Here is a 15,609-nt window from a genome sequence, read left to right as displayed (position 1 = left end):
CTGAAACGTCTGCAAGGTCGAGCGCACCACCACAGACCTGGCTAGCGATCTCACCTTTGAGTAAAATGAAGAGCAGGGCCTCTGTGATTGAGGAGTATCCCACGGATTCCCTGGAGGCCACTGGCATGGATAAGGCTTTGGTGGCCAGTAGGCAATGGGCCAAGGACCTGCATCCCAACCACAAGACACAGGACAATCCTGGTACCCATAAAGGTCCACCAGTGGCCCTCAATGCTGGTTGGGTGATGAAAAGTGGGAGGATGATAATACTGACTCAGAAACAGGAGCCTTGGGATCTCAGAGATAAGGGTGGAACAAGACCAGAGGAAGTGAGTAGGTCTTACTCATCCATCTCCCAGAACAAAGCAGGAAGCAGTGCTGCTGATGGAAGCAGTATCATCAGTAATGAGCATGTGACAGACTCACCCAGGGTGCAACCTGGAATTGGAATATTGCAGAGCCCTCTGGCATACCGATCTGGGCTCCCTCTCACACTGTGAGGCTGTGACAAGCTGCAGACCACTCCCGGTCCTGCACTCACACAGACATTTACACAGGCAAGGACACACCCAGCTTCAGTTACATGAATGCTACTCCTCAGCCACAAATAGAAAGGCTTCAGCCAATTCCCCACAGCTCCCTAGCCTTGCACCCCTGGACTGTAGCATCCTGCCCTGGTCAAAAATCTGATGAGTATAAGGTTATTAACCAGTCCGCCCCTCCCGCAATGTGGAGAGGCAATGCACCAGTTTTGTTCCTAAGCAGATTCCCCAAGCACTTCTAGCAAAACACACTTTTTTTAGGTAAAAAATATAAAACAGATTTATTAACTACAGAAAGATAAAATTTAAGTGATTATAAGTAATAGTGTACAGATCAAAATTGGTTACCTAGGAAATAAACAAAATCACAATCTAAATGCTATAAAGTAGACAGGATTTGAATTAAGCAGTGTCTCACCCTGATGGTACAAACAGAATCTTCCATACATGGACAGGGCTTTCTTTTTTCCCACCTGGGACCCCCTTCCCCAGTTCAGTCTTTGTTCCTAAGGTGTTTCCAGGTGTTGGGTTGTAAGGGGAGTGAGGCAAAGTGATGATGTCACTTCCCCTCTTTTATAGCTCCTTCCAGGGAGCTGGAAAGATCTTTGCTCATGACGCGGGGGTCTGCCGCCCGGTCCAGCATCCTCCATTGCCTACATGCTCCCTCTGGGAAGCCTTCATTGTAAACAATTCCTGAGATAATCCCTGGGCATGTGGATTCCCTTTAATGAGGCCTTTAGCACTGTCTAACTTCTTCATTGTTGTACCTGAAAGACTAGTTGTGGTGTTTCCAACTTCACAACATATTTCAGTAACACACCCATAGCAAAACTTCATACAATGACAGCATCATGATAGCACAGCAGGATATTAATATTCAACAGATCAAGACTTTTAGAATGATACCTCACAAGGCATATTTTGTACAAAACATATCATAATTATATGACAATGGTGAATATGGGGATGCCAGGGTGTTTCTTTGGGGCACAGAGTGTCACAGAGCATGCCACTGCTGGAAGTGTTATCAGTCCTGAAGTGAACAGCAGTACCAGAGTATCTGATGGTATTGATGTCAGAGGCAGTGAAAGCTGCCACAGAAGCATTTGTGGTATTGACTGCAGCAATGCTGAGGAGATTCTCGGTACCGAGGTCCCCCATACCAATCCTGGCACCAGCCCTACTTCCACAGCATGTGGAAGGGGAACATTGGAGTTCAGCACCGACAGACCCAAGAGTTCAGCATCTCGTCCAGTCACATCACTGGCAAAGTCCAGGACCAAAGGAGAGGCTGGGACTAAAAGAGAGAGGAGATCTGTAACTGCCTGGTACGCCATCAACATGGCAACTGTCAGTACTGGCATCTCCTTCGTCGGTACTGGACTCAACAGGCACCTGGAGGCTGGAACCAGAGTCAGTGGTACAGGGTTTCTAACCTCCCTACTAGGTAGCAGGGAAGGGTTAGAGGTACCTGTGCCATCCTGCGCACCAGCTCTGTGCTGATACATGTTTTTCATGAGGTAGGCGGAAGAATCACCCTGAGACCTGGAATGGTCTCAAATAGTCTTATGCGACCTTTTCCTTGTCGCAGTCGATGGGGAACAGCTCCTCCATTTCTTTGGAGAGGCACCTGCTCCGGAACATGAAGTGGCAGCACTCTTGGAGCCTGAGAGTAATCTCTGACCTGACAAGAGCCTCGGTACTGAAGCAGGCTGCAGGCCTGTTCAAACAGACGCTGTTCCAGGAGAAAGTCTTGAACCACTTGAGTCCATTTCCTAAATGATCTGCAGTTCATGCAACGCTCCCTGAGGTGGGCCTCGCTGAGACAGAGCAAGCACTACATATGGGGATTGCTCCCCTATATGAAGGACAATGTTTAAATCCCAGGGAGGGCATCACCAAGGGAAAAACAACTACAACTAACACTACCCTAACTAACACTAAGGGTATTACTAACTATATACACCACAAGAGAAAAAAACTAAACAAGTTGAAAGGTGGTGAGGTTGAGACCACACACAGTTCTGACTCCAACCCTGGGCAGTAAGAAGGAATTGATGGAGGGTCAGGGTGGCACCACCTCCTACCCAGAGGCGGCGCTATGGCCATGAGGTGTGAGCACCGCCCCTCTATGGGTACTGCTTGGCAAATTTCTCTGGCTCTGGTGCACTGGGCATGCACACACCTAAGTGGAATACACAACTGCATCTGCTCAAAGAACTCAGGTCTTCTGAGTCACAACATAGTGCCCTAACCACTGGACAATCTTTCCTCTTTAATAAATCACACCTCTTCAATAATTTCATAACTACTGATCTCAAAAAGTACAATAAATGGTCAGGATAATTGTGTCATAAATTAGGTCGTTATGATAGGACCTGCACAACTCAAGTTGCATGGCTCATAATAGTTTAATTAGGCGGTATCCTAATTTGCAATTATCATCCAATGCACTTGCAGATTATAGCATATATACAGTAGAATATATATGATGCCTGCCATGTAATTATAATATTGCCTGGATTCTTTAAAAGGAAGTGATACTGTAGTAATGCAAAGAATTGAGGAACATAGCAGTAGCCATACCAGATCAGACCACAGTACTATCTACTCTACTGTATCTCTCCATGTATTTTAATGCATTTTTCACCATAGTACTTTTAGTGCCGTATGTACCAATTGAGAATAGCAAGTGATCCATCCAAAAGGACTTTCCTAAACCAATCTACTTCCATATTCTACCCTTGTGGTGGCTGATGCCTCATGCATTAGTGGAAGAGGAACAAACATTAATACTAAATGATCTCATGGTGAATAAAAGGGGAAAATCCTTCCTGATTCCTCCAAAAGATTAGCTGATGCCGTGACTTGTAATGTTTGAATACACTTGTAATGTTGCCATTTACCTTTCATAGCTGCAGCTGATAATGAAGATCATGTCGTCACCCAGCCCTTTACAAATAAGCTAGTTATATTATTTGCTCGATGACTTCCTGCAGGGGTGAATTCCAGAGGGCACGTATACAATGGGTAAGTAAATATTTCCTGGGAGGGGGTTATTTTTCAGTATTTTGTGATATATCAGAGGCTCTCACAACACCTTTCAGATTAGTGAATTAGGCTTCACAACACCCCTCCAATGTAAATAAACATTTTTATGCCCATATTATAGATGGAAGAACTGGAATACAAAGATATTTTACAACTTTTCAATGGATCTACACCAAATTACACAGCTAATGATCTAGCTCACAGTGGTTAAGTTTCAGACACAAGTGAAGGCTTCTAACCTTGATAGAGAATTCAGATTCAAGATACAAAATAGCTATGCATTACTCCTATAAAAATCACTTGCTATGCTCCACCAATGTTCTAGTGTCTGTGCAAGACATCATACAGGTCCTCATGCCCATGTATGGGAAGTGCCCACAAAATGTAGGAACAGGAGGAGTTAAATGAGTATGTTCAGATCGAACACACTGGTCCCTGATAGAGGACTGACAGAAGATGACTTGGCAATATCACTGTAATCAGTCACCCTTAAGAGTAAAACAAAGAAATGTCTCACTGGAGGCTCCACCTCCTCACCAAATTGAAGGGTACATGGGGATAATTTGTCTTACCTCCAACAGAATTCACCCCCTCAACTGATACTGTTAATCATTCCAGTCAAGAATTTCTCAGACTCTTAAAAATACTTATGAAGACCAAATATTTTGCATTCAGAATGGACCATAGTGTACCAAGTAGTAAACATTTTTAAAACATTTCCCAAAGGAGGATAATCCTAGATCTGCTACATGGTATTCACCACACCGTCTACTCGTTCATTATTATTAACAATAATATAATGGTCCACATTTTCAAATCTGTTCACTAATTCTGGGTGCCTCCATTTTCTGGAACTCAATTTGCCTAGCACAATGGGGCCCCAATCGTGATGGGGGCATTTGGGCACTTGAGTAATAAACAGAACTAAAAATAATGGGAACTAAAGTGTTTGGCACCTCTACAAATCAGTCCTTATAGTCTCAAGATGGATTCCTAAAAAGGGAGGCACTCGGAATTTGTAGACACCTCTGAAAATGGCTGTTCACTTGTTTAGCTCCATGGCTTGTTCAGTACTATAGGTAAAGACAGTCCCTGCCGAAATAATTTATAATTTAGTCATATAGATGCCGAAACATGGCACACTAGGAAATCCAAATGGCAAAGGTCCTGTCAACGGCAACAGGAGCTGGATCAGGCTCTTAGTCAAGGTTTTGCTTGGTTGTGTATTTATTATAAACTCATGTCCTGCAAGCATTACAGAAAAAGTGGGATTTTAGGAGTGATCTGGATGAGGGGAAGGGATCATACTGAAGTACTGGCATGAGAACATTACTCTGCATATAGGGGAAGCATGGAAACTAAGGATCTGTTCTGGGTCCGATTCTATTCAATAGTTCCACAAACTATTTGGATTATAGTATCAGAGGGGTAGCCGTGTTAGTCTGGATCTGTAAAAGCAGCAAAGAATCCTGTGGCACCTTATAGACTAACAGAGGTTTTGCAGCATGAGCTTTCGTGGGTGAATACCCACTTTGTCGGATGCAAGTCTTGCATCCGACAAAGTGGGTATTCACCCACGAAAGCTCATGCTGCAAAACGTCTGTTAGTCTATAAAGTGCCACAGGATTCTTTGCTGCTTTTATTTGGATTATAAATGTGCTCTCTCTGCCAGTAAGTTTGCAGGTGATACCAAGCTGGGAGGGGTTGAAGGTGCTTGAGAGGACAGGATTAGAATTTAAAATGATCTTGACAAACTGTAGAACTGTTTAAATAAATAGGATGAAATTCAATAAGGACAAATGCAAAGTACTACACTGAGGAAGGAACAATCTGGGCAATGAATGCAAAATGGGCAATGAATGCCTAGGAAGGAGCACTGCTGAAAGGGATCTGGGGGATATAGTGGATCGCAAACTAAATCTGAGTCAACAATGTAATCCTTTTGCAAATAAAGTGAATGTCATTCCGGGATGCTGTGACAGGGTGCTTGACTCACTGCTAGGATGGCGCCTCCTACTGGTCACTCTGAGGAATAGCTCATGAGATCAATGCCCCTTCTCAGGGTTGCACACCATCTCTCTGCCTCTTTCTCTGGGTATGCAGCCCCTCTCTCGCTCCGTGAGCTGCAGACTCCTCGTTGTGACTTCGTCCTCTGGCCAGGTCACTGCATGCATTTTCCCCTTCCGGGGGGCACCAAAGTCTTTCTCCCTAGCAGTCTCAGGCAGTCTTCCCTTTCACTTCCTTCCCCCCCCCCCGGTGCCACTCATCAGTGGCTGGCAGGGGAACCCAGGCCTGGCCTCTACTCCACATTCTGGCTCAGGGACCCTTTAGGCAGCAGTCAAGGTCTTCTCCCTTTTAGACCTTACAACCTTTTCCTGAGCTCTTTCCTTACCATCTGGCATTCCACCATCTCTGGGTCTGCCAGCCACCTAACTCCTCCCCTCCCCCACAGAGTAACTGTGGAGTACCTGTTCCTGTAGTCTCCAGACACTCCTCCCTTCTCCCAGGGAGTGATTGCAGACTTTCTCTGCAGCCAGGGCCGGCTCCAGACCCCAGCGCGCCAAGCGCGCGCTTGGGGCGGCATTTTGCCGGCAGGGCGGCAGGCGACTCCGGCGGACCTTCCGCAGTCATGCCTGCAGGAGGTCCACCGGAGCCGCGGGACTAGCGGACCTCCCGCAGGCATGACTGCGGAGGGTTTGCTGGTCCCGCGGCTCGGGTGGACCTCCCGCAGGCATGACTGCGGATGCTCCATCGGAGCCGCGGGACCAGCGCGCCCTCCGCAGGCACGTCTGCAAGAGGTCCCCCGGAGCCGCGGGACCGGCGACCGGCAGCGCGCCCCCTGCGGCATGCCGCCCTGCTTGGGGCGGCCAAATTCCTAGAGCCGCCCCTGCCTGCAGCCCCCTCTGCAGCTCAATTTCCTGTCTTTATAAGTCCAGCCCAACTCATTCCTCTCCAGCTTGGCTCCCTCCCTTAGTCAGGTGACTGCTTATCTGCCTGATTCCTCTCAGCTGTGGCCTGTTGGGTTAATTAGCCCCCTTCTCAACCTGCCTTAACCCTTTCAGGCCAAGTGTGGGGTGAACGCCCCATCACAGATGTATGAGCAGGAGTGTTGTAAGCAAGACATGAGAAGTAATTCTTCCACTCTGCTCAGCACTGATAAGTCTCATTTGGAGCACTGTGTCCTGTTCTGGGCACCACACTTCAGGAAAGGTGTGGGCAAATTGGAGAAAGTCCAGAGAAGAGCAATAAAAACTGTGAAAGGTCTAGAAAATATGACCTCTGAAGAAAGATTGAAAAAATGGGTTTGTTTAGTATGGAGGAGAGGAGACTGAGAGGGGGATGTGATAGCAGTCCTCAAAGACATAAAAGGTTGTTATAAAGAGAGGGGGATAAATTATTCTATTTATCCTCTAAGGACAGGACAAGAAGTAATGGCCTTAAATTGCAGCAAGGGAGATTTAGGTTAGACATTAGGAAAAACTTCCTACCTGTAAGGGTAGTTAAGCACTGGAACAAATTACCTAGGGAAGTTGTGGAATCCACATCACTAGAGGCTTTTAAGAACAGGCTAAACAAACACCTGTCAGGGATAGTCTAGAAAATACTTAGTCCTGCCTCAGTGCAGAAGACTGGACTAGATGACCTAATGAGGCCCCTTCCAGTCCTACATTTCTATGATTCGATGACTGAGATGGGAGTTGGAGAAGGAAATGAACAGGTCCTAAAGACTGTCCTTGTTGATGGAGTGGAGAGGTCAGGTGTGGGGACATGATAAGCAGCTGGGACCATAATTTTGAAGGGCTTTGATTCAGATTATACACATTCTGTCACACACCAACTTTGCCACGAACTTTTACAAGCTGTACTGTGCTATAGTATTTATATAATCAGTGCATTTTTTCCCCAAGAAGATAGTGCCCCATAAACATTTATAGCAAAGGCAAGTTTGTTTGCAAAGTGGGATTGTCTCCTTCCTTTGTTATGAGTAAGAGATTCCTCAGTCCATCATCCTTCCTGGTACATAGAGTTTATCACAGTTTCAAGTACTATTAATGTATAACTGATTTGGCCTGAAACCTACTAACATTTCTAGCCTTCTTGATTGACAACGGCGGGGATTACATATCATAGAACTATGCCATTGAACACAAGCGACCAATATGCTTCCCTGTATTACTGCCATCCTCCCAGGCCAGATTATTTTTTCCTCTGTTAATAGTTTTATTTAAAGTTTCAGGGACATCTCCTCACTGCATATTTTCCTAATATGACCTTCCTAGTCAACCTCAGCAGTCTAATTATGGAAGCATGCAAAATTATAGTCCCAGAAGGTAATACCAGTCTGATTTTGTGCATCACTCATTTGTTCAGCTGTTGGCCCTCAGGTCGACTCACACATAAACATGGGAGCCCACAGTGCCATCTTGCTGACTTGCCGTTCAAAGTGGAATCACACTTTGAATACCAAGCAATATTAGCAAATGAAAAGAAACCCCTAGCATTAATAAGTCACACTGGATGTATGACCTGAGGAAGAAATGTTACTTTCACTACAACAAAAATTATCTATTTCAAACACATCACTTCCTGGCATCTCTTGGGTATAGGATATCCGGGTTTTATAATGATCATTCTAATGTATATTATATTAAATGTTTCAGGCACTTTCATTTACCTTTCAAAAGTACAAATTAATTGATTTCATGACTGTGTACATTTAACCAAGTGTATTGATCCTATTCATATTTAAAAGCAGGACACTGTTGTATTTTAATATAGCATATTTTAAGGCTTGCCTATTGATCATATTTTCAGAACTCCTGATAGTCCATTTAACTCAATGTGTATACTAAGTGGCAGAGTCTTATCTCACGTACACTGATGTAAGTCCATTGAAGTCAATGGCTTTACATTGGTGTAACTAAGAGCAGGGTCTGGTTCTGCATATTTATTAACCTTTGTTGAAATGTTTGACATTATGATCTACCAAATCATACTTTCCTGAAATCCTTAAAACTAGGGGCACAACACTGGAACCCTTACTTATGTGAGTAGTTTCAGTGATTTCCATGGGACGGCACATATGAGTAACAACTGTTCATACATGTAAGGAACAGGTCCTTTAAAAGTATGAGTAGGCCCACACAATTTTTACATGATAGAAGACTCTGTTGTCTTGTTTGCGTTGAAAACGTTCAGAGTCCAGTTCTGCAGCTACGGTTCACGGGAGTAAGTCGATTGACTACAATGGAAATAGTTCCATTGACTTCAATAATCATCGCTCATACATTTAATGACTAAGCTCTTCAAGGCTGGGACAGTATCTTTGTATGTGCTTGTCTAGCCCCTAGCACAAAGTGCCCGAATCAATGGGTGCTACTACAGTATAAATATTAAACAGCAACAATGATGCCTACATGCTGTGATGATGGGCACATTTGAAGTGTAACTAGATTAGTCAGACAGATACTCAGGTCCTCACAAATACATAGTTAAAACAATAATTATAGAAAGTTAAGTAAAGAGCCTATACTTGGCACTACTATTTTCAAAACTTGCAGTTCCTTATTGCTTCCATCTGAGGTATTTACAAGACAAACATGACAACAGTTGGCATTGTGAGAAAAAAAAAACATCTTGCAGCTAGATTTAACAACACCAAACTCATGTTCCAGCAGTGCTCTGTTTCTCACACATCTTTAAAGGTAAATTTTCATTCTGGTGCAGAGGGATTTAGCCACATAGCTCGCATTAATATTAATGGCAAACAGGCAGCTAAATACACGTGTTCTCCATGCGGAAAGCATGTCACTTGTATAGTGTAGTTTCCTGACATAGGTATAGACTGATCTGGCAGCAAATACTTTCTGGACACTGACTGAAAGGATCAACTGGTGAGAACATTTAATATGGAGATACACCTATCCCATGGAACTGGAAGGGACCCTGAAAGGTCATTGACTCCAGCCCCCTGCCTTCACTATCAGGACCAAGTACTGATTTTGCCCCAGATCCCTAAGTGGCCCCCTCAAGGATGGCACTTGCCCATTATACTGCTTTTCTACGCTTGCATTCCTTGTTGTTGCTGTTTGGTACTGCTATTGTAGTGCCATTTTATAAGCAGTAAATACAATATGTAAATAAAACACATATAAATAAATTATAAAGCTCCAAGTGAAAGAAGCGCTTTAATTTAATGCACTTCCATCATAAATTATGAAGATTATCTGACACAGTCAATAATATTTGATAACTGAACTATCCTGATAAGTATGTGCTATGGGCCTGAATCTCATCTCAGAATGGAGTAAATTAGGAGTAACTTCAGTGAAGCTGCACCAATGTTAATGACATTACCTGTTCTGTTCATTCCCTCTGGGGCACCTGCCACTGGCAGAAGGCAGGATACTGGGCCTTTGGTCTGACCCAGTATGGCCGTTCTTATCCTCTTATGTACATCAGACACAAAATAACTAACTGATTTGCCCCAAAGAGCTCTGAATGGTGAGCAAATAGCAACCTGACTGGATTCCATGCATGCAGAGAAATACAGAACCCTCAAATTCCCCTTTAATCACCTCACTTTGTGGCTATCTTTATGAATTACATTAATTCTTTTCACAAGGAATCAAATTCTACCTGTGATGTAATGTTCATAAGAAGCACGGATGGGCCCAAACTAGGTCCTTTTAGTTGAGTCACCTCCAGAATTCTGGTGCTTCAGATAAAATGTAACTTGTATTTGAATACAAGTTAGATTTCATTTCTGTAAAAATCTTGACTGGCTGTGTATCCAAAACCACTCTTGTTCATCCTTACAGAGTTCAGGCAAAAATAAAAAATTTTTATCCAAATTTCCCTGAACCTTGATGGTTTGGATAAAATGGGATTTGGATCCAAACTAACCCGGATTCTATTAATAAAAAATCCAAGCTGACTGTTTAGGTTTTACAAAACCAAACCCAAAATCCAGACCTCTACCCATCTCTTCCAAGAAGCAATAACATCCATCTCTAAATATCAGTCTTTAAGCTCTTATACCATATCCCTTCTCCATTTTCATAGTATCAATGTTTTGGCATTAAAAACAGTCTCCTTTTTCTAAAGGAGACTTTTAAAAAATGTCTCTTTCAGCATGTATCTTAAATATTTTTGCTAACGGGGCAATCTATAGTTCAAATTTTAGCAATGGTACTTATGAATTCCTCTCATCCAGTTCTCCCTTTGATTCCCTCTATAATTCTTTCCAAAGACAGCTTTCAAACCCACTACAGCCTCCTCCTGGTATAACCTAATGACCTATCTCTCTGTCTTTCACAGAATCTATTATGCCTATCTATTCAGCACTGTACCTCAAACTCAGTAGTTAAAATTTCTCTCTGATGTTATTCTATTTGAGTTAGACCAGGAATGAATCTGCTGCAGTATGTCCAATACTGCACTTCTCTTCCCCAGCCCTTTTCTTGATCACTTTTGCTAGCACCACCAGCCTTTCTATTACAAAAACCTCACAACATTGCCATTTTGGAATCCTGTCACATCCAGACCCTATCATTTCTCCACTTTCATCATCTCTAAACTATGTTCCAGCCTCTCCATCCTCACTGCCAAGACAACATCTTGAGTCATGCACATGCCATCTTTCAGGCTCTTGACTGTCTCAACCCTCCCAAATCAGTTGTACCTGAAACACAGCTCTCAAAATCATCTTCCTTTCTGCCACTCTGTCTCACCACTTCTCCTGTATTCAGATTTATGTTTCTCCTTCTCACTTTCAAAGTTCTTCATAAGTTGCCCCATTCCTGGCCACATCTCTACTCCTACACCCCTTTGCTCTGGCAAAACTTTCCTCTTCACCACCCCACGTCTTCTTCTCTGTTCACTCCTAATGTTGGGTCTTCAGACACGCCACACAATATGCCTGGAACAAACTCAATACATATTTAGCAAATCCCTCACTCTGCTCCATCAACTATCTAACAAAAACCCACCTTGTCTGGTGAGTCACTGCATTCTACAATGACCATATACTATCCTGTGTTTCTGCTGTCTTGTCTTGTACTGTCTTGTATGTGATTTTGCTCTTCAGGGCAGTGACTTGTTTGTTTGATATCATTCCCCGAACATATAGCACTTGGTACTCAGTGTAAATAATAATTATGAACTCCTACCAGAAATTATTAACTTTGGAATAAAAACAAAGGTGGGTAAGATTGCCTCCTGACCTGCCACATCTCCGAAGACAATCAATCCCACATCTATGTGTATGTGGAGTCCAGCAAGTTCCATGCAGCCTTTGACAGTGCAGCAATTTTAAATCCACTTCCCTCTCTGTCCTCTGAGCAAAATGGAGAATTTGTGCTCACTGGTTGTCGTAAAAATGAATACCTAGTTCACACTCCCATTTTACCGTAGGGGAATCAAAAGAATGCATTAGATTTTCCAATCTAACGAATAAATAATAGATGTTAGATATCTGTAGCTTTCTGTATACATGATGATACCAAAGAGTTTGTGATGATACAAAAGAGTTGTCCTAAGGGTTTGACAGAGACATTCCTTTATTAATGCAAATCTCTGGGCTTTGATTGTCATCCAGACCATAATTGTTTTGCAAGCATGCCAAATTAATAACAGTGCCTTCTTAATACAATTTGCCCAACCTTATATTACCTGTCTGTACCCATTCACACTAGAAGAATGGTCTGACCTCAATTTTGAGCTAGAAGACTCCAAAGAAAGTTCAGAAGACATTTTACTCAATTTATGAACATGTATTCATCTTTTCTATTACATAAAACCCATAGCACTAAGTTAAGCTATTGCCTCCCTGCTGTGACCAAGTTTGTTTGAACTGGCAATGGCTCATTCTCTGCCAATTCTAAATGTAACTGCTAGGTGGATCACATACATTTGCAAAAAGTCGGTCCACAATGGTCTTGCCATGTGTAATGCAACAGAGTTCTACATTCAATCAGCCTAAACAGGCCTGTGATTTTGTGAATGGAATCAACAAAAATAATAAAAATGATTAAAGGTCTAGAAAACATGACCTATGAGGGAAGACTGAAAAAATTGGGTTTGTTTAGCCTGGAGAAGAGAAGACTGAGAGTAGACATGATAACAGTTTTCAAGTACATAACAGATTGTTACAAGGAGGAGGGAGGAAAATTGCTCTTCTTAACCTCTGAGGATTGGACAAGAACCAATGGGCTTAAACTGCAGCAAGGGAAATTTAGGTTAGGCATTAGGAAAAACCTCCTAACTGTCAGGGTGGTTAAGCACTGTAATAAATTCCCTGGGGAGGTTGTGGAATCTCCATCATTAGAGATTTTTAAGAGCAGGTTTGACAAACACCTGTCAGGGATGATCTAGATCAGGGGTAGGCAACATATGGCACGCGTGCCAAAGGCAGCACATGGGCTGATTTTCAGTGGCACTCACACTGTCTGGGTCCTGGCCACTGATCTGGGGGGCTCTGCATTTTAATTTAATTTTAAATGAAGCTTCTTAAACATTTTAAAAACCTTATTTACTTTACATACAACAATAGTTTAGTTATATATTATAGACTTATAGAAAGTTAAAATGTATTACTGGCACGCGAAACCTTAAATTAGATTGAATAAATGAAGTCTCGGCACACCACTTCTGAAAGGTTGCCAACCACTGATCTAGATAATACTTAGTCCTGCCATGAGTGCAGCGGACTGGGCTAGATGACCTCTCGAGGTCTCTTCCAGTCCTACAATTATACGATTCTATTCTACTTAATTCTAGGATGTGTTCCGGTTTAAGTAACTAATTTAATTAAATATTCATTGAGGTCTGTAGCCTAGTGACTCTATAGCCCAGTGGATTGGGCTCTCAATTGGGGTGTAAAAGACTCAGGTTCCACTCTCCCCATTACAATGAATATTTAGTTATTTATACAGAGTGGAACAGCTTCCACAGGAGAGACTGAGAGTAACCTGCCCCTGTATGTCCCTTAGCCCAGTGGCTAGGGCACTGTCCTGGGAGAAGGGAGACCCAAGGTCAAATCCTTTTCTCTATATCAGGCAGGAGGGGGAATTGAACCAATGTGTCCCATGTCCTGGATGAGTGCTCTAATCACTTGTCTAAAAGGTATAAGGCACCTCCTCCTCCTACTGTGGGTTTAATCATGCTCTGCGAATGTTTACTGGACCAGGCCAGGCAGGCAAGAGAGGTGGAGGAATGCCTAGTTTGAGGATCCCACCAAGACATAGGTGTGAGATAGGTGCCCAAATGCCTAGACTGAGGCAGCTATGTGCATGGTCACTGGTAGAAACTTAGGCACCTAGGGACTTCAGGACCTTCCAGGATAATGCAGAAGCTAAGTGATAGTTCTGAGGTCTGCTACTAATAGAAGCTGAAGTATTGTGTCAATGACTTACTAGATGTAATATCCCAGATATCCCACTGCTGACTGAACCTGGTGAAAACGGAGCTTATCTTTCTGAGTCTCTCCTCTTCCCTTCACCTTCGCTGTTTTTGACACCACCACTCTCATCCCTGCCATCCAGATTAGTAACCAGGGATGAAAATCTATCTCCTCTCTCTCTCCTTCTCACACATCCACGCCAGCTATTTTTTGAAAGCATATCTCAAAACCAAAACCCGACCTCTCTGTCCCTATGGCAAAACACTGCTCCATGCCTTTGCTATCTCCCACCTTAATTATTGCAACCTCTTCTTTATAGACACCCTAATTTGCATCTTCCCTTTCTCATAATTCAGTCTGGTCTACATTATCAGAGCTCTTACTTCCTCTTATTCTTCTGCACATCTAAGCAAGGCCCTCACTACTCCCCTGCTCAGATGGTAACTCTGGCTCTGGGGAGGAAAGCAAGGACTACACCCTGTCCTCACTGAGACCAAGTGTGCAAGGACGGGGCAGGTAATGAGAGGAGCTCTTATTCTGCATCGACTTCCCAACTCACTGGCCAGAATAGCTTCCTGTTCACACAACTGGGAGTAAACTGCTCAGTAAAAAGGGATGAAGTAACTTACTCACCTGTGCCCCAGAAAAAAGGAACAGCAGGGGAAGATTGTGACTCTCTGCATCACAGTTCATCTCTGGGCTGCTTCTGGGGCGGTGCAGTTACAAACCATCTCTCCTCTCATTCTGGTCTTTGTGCCTTCTTCCGTTCTGCTCTTTATGTCTGCAACTCCCTCAACGTCTCAGTGAGCTGGAACCTCACCAGCTCTTCTTTCAAATCCCTCACAAAACAAATGTGAAGCCTTATTTCAGTCAGAATATTGTCATCCAGCCATTTTATTTTAAGGTTTCCTCATACATTCCACCAAACACTAAAACTCCCCCAAAACTGAAGAATCCCTTCTTTGCAATTAACAGAACAGAGAAAAATCCTGTCTGAGGTCTTTATTTGTGACCATACCAGATTTCTTATATTCTCTTCTCTTGTTTCTTAGAGCTTCCTGTAGATCTCTCTTAATCTTGTGTAAAAGCCACTGTTTACAGGCTCCCCTTTTCTTGATGCCTAATAAGGAGCTAGGAATAGTAACATGTAGAGGTGCTAGAAAAAAATCAAAAATCTAGTTACACAAAATATTTAAAATGTTTTCATTCTGAAGGATTCAAAATGGTCTTTTTTTTCCCAAAACTTTTCATAGAGCATATCTTATAGAATCCAATCTTCATTTAATTACTCTCATTGTTACAAAATTATTTCCAGTCTAGCTTCAACTTCCAGCCACTGGATCTTGTTATAGCTTTGTCTGCTAGCCCATTATCAAATACTTATTCCCCATGTAGGTGCTTAAGATTGTGATCAAGTCACCCTTTAACCTTCTTTTTGTTAAACCAAACATATTGAATTATTTCAGTCTATCACTATAGTATAAGGCATGTGTTCTAATACTTTAATCACTATCATGGTTCTCCTCTGAACCCTCTCCAATTTATCTACATCCTTGAATTGTGGTCACCAGAACTGGATGTAGTATTCCAGCAGTGATCAAACCACTGCCAAAT

At 42.9% G+C, this 15,609-nt stretch overlaps 1 long non-coding RNA gene across 1 annotated transcript in view; it reads left to right on the top strand.

Moving 5' to 3' along the window:
- The window catches only part of LOC123364711, a 59,976-nt gene that overhangs the window by 21,822 nt on the left and 22,545 nt on the right, over positions 1 to 15,609 (top strand). Inside the window, exon 2 of the long non-coding RNA XR_006577240.1 lies at positions 3,458 to 3,572. This is a non-coding gene — a long non-coding RNA (uncharacterized LOC123364711). The remainder of the gene's footprint in view (positions 1 to 3,457; positions 3,573 to 15,609) is intronic.

The sequence above is a fragment of the Mauremys mutica genome, chromosome 2, assembly GCF_020497125.1.
Source record: "Mauremys mutica isolate MM-2020 ecotype Southern chromosome 2, ASM2049712v1, whole genome shotgun sequence".
Lineage (NCBI taxonomy): Eukaryota > Metazoa > Chordata > Testudines > Geoemydidae > Mauremys > Mauremys mutica.
This window is presented reverse-complemented; position numbering and strand designations above follow the sequence as displayed.